Source organism: Somniosus microcephalus, unplaced genomic scaffold (assembly GCF_052327205.1).
Source record: "Somniosus microcephalus isolate GS21.2 unplaced genomic scaffold, FLI_Smic_1.0 unresolved_chr7, whole genome shotgun sequence".
NCBI classification, from domain to species: Eukaryota; Metazoa; Chordata; class Chondrichthyes; order Squaliformes; family Somniosidae; genus Somniosus; species Somniosus microcephalus.
Genome location: NW_028225185.1, coordinates 14200758 through 14202718, shown reverse-complemented (window position 1 = coordinate 14202718; position 1961 = coordinate 14200758).

Genomic DNA, 1961 nt, shown 5'->3' with positions numbered 1-1961 from the left:
GGGCGTGTCCCGTGTTTGTCTTCTGAGGAGGTCGGTGCGATTTTTCGCTGTGGCCCGTCGGAACTGTCGATCGACGAGTCGAGCGTCATATCCCGTTCTTACAAGGGCGTCTTTCAGTGTCTGTAGGTGTCCATCGCGTTCCTCCTCGTCTGAGCAGATCCTGTGTATTCGCAGGGCTTGTCCATAGGGGATGGCTTCTTTAACGTGGTTAGGGTGTAAGCTGGAGAAGTGAAGCATCGTGAGGTTGTCCATGGGCTTGCGGTAGAGTGAAGTGCTGAGGTGTCCGTCTTTGATGGAGATTCGTGTGTCCAAGAATGAAACCGATTCTGAGGAGTAGTCCATGGTGAGTTTGATGGTGGGATGGAACTCGTAGATGTTATCGTGTAGTCTTTTCAGTGATTCTTCGCCGTGGGTCCATAGGAAGAAAATGTCGTCGATGTATCTGGTGTATAGCGTTGGTTGGAGGTCCTGTGCAGCAAAGAAGTCTTGCTCGAACTTGTGCATGAAGATGTTTGTGTATTGGGGTGCGAATTTGGTCCCCATGGCTGTTCCGTGTGTTTGGGTAAAGAACTGGTTGTCGAAGGTGAAGACATTGTGGTCAAGGATGAAGCGGATGAGTTGTAGGATGGCGTCTGGAGATTGGCTGTTGTTGGTGTTGAGTACCTGGTGTTGTGTGACTTCTTACTCTATAATATACACAGGGGCTGCTATTCCCTATAATATACACAGGGGCTGCTATTCCCTATAATATACACAGGGGCTGCTATTCTCTATAATATACACAGGGGCTGCTATTCCCTATAATATACACAGGGGCTGCTATTCTCAAAAATATACACAGGGGCTGCTATTCTCTATAATATACACAGGGGCTGCTATTACATCTATATATATAAAGCGGCTCTTCTGTCTGTCCCGACGTCTGTCTGTCCCGATGTCTGTCCGTTCTCTATACGTTTGAAAGTTACAGAGCATACCGACGTGCGCGTCGCCTCAAAAGAAAGCTTGCGATTCCGGACCGGTCATAGGCATATTTACGCTTTGGCCGGACAAAAATCCCGCCCGCGGTATCCCAAAAAGTTCAGCGTTCCGCTCATTAGCATCTCATTAGCGACCGTGTGACGTCGAGGTCGACCAATCGGACGGCGGGTTCCTTCCTACAGTTGAGTGTCGAGTGACTCGACGATTGACCAATCCTACGCTTCGGTGACCTGACCGGTCGACCAATTGGTGCGTGTGTGGGCGGGCCTTATCCTTCTGAACCGAGGTGAGTGGCCGCCATCTTGATTTTTCACAATTTTCTCCCCCACACTTTCTGTGTGTTAGGGAACTAAGGTAAATATTTTAATGATGTGTTAGGGAATTAAATAACAATTTAATAGGGGGGGGGAGAGCGTCAGGAAATCGCGGGGGGGGGAGAGCCTCGGGAAATCGCGGGGGGGGGGGAGAGCCTCGGGAAATCGCGGGGGGGGAGAGCCTCGGGAAATCGCGGGGGGGGAGAGCCTCGGGAAATCGCGGGGGGGAGAGCCTCGGGAAATCGCGGGGGGGGGAGAGCCTCGGGAAATCGCGGGGGTGGCGGGGAGAGCCTCGGGAAATCGCGGGGGGGGGGCGAGCCTCGGGAAATCGCGGGGGGCTCGCGCCGCCCGCACTGACCGCGCATGCACCGCCCGCACTGACCGCGCATGCACCGCCCGCCCGCCCACAGCGGCCGTCCATCAGCCGCGCGATACGCGGCGGACCTCAGCTCCAGACCTCAGGCGCTAGGCAGGAGGAGGGGCCAGAGAGAGGGACAGAGGGGAGTGGGGGAGCGGGGGAGTGGGGGAGGGGAGGGGGTGGGCGAGGGTGTAGGGGAGGTTAGGTGTGGGGGTGGGGGAGGGAGACAGGGGAGGGAGGGAGAGGAGGGGAGGGAGAGGAGGGGAGGGGAGGGAGGGATAGGACAGGGAGAGGACATGACAGGGAGA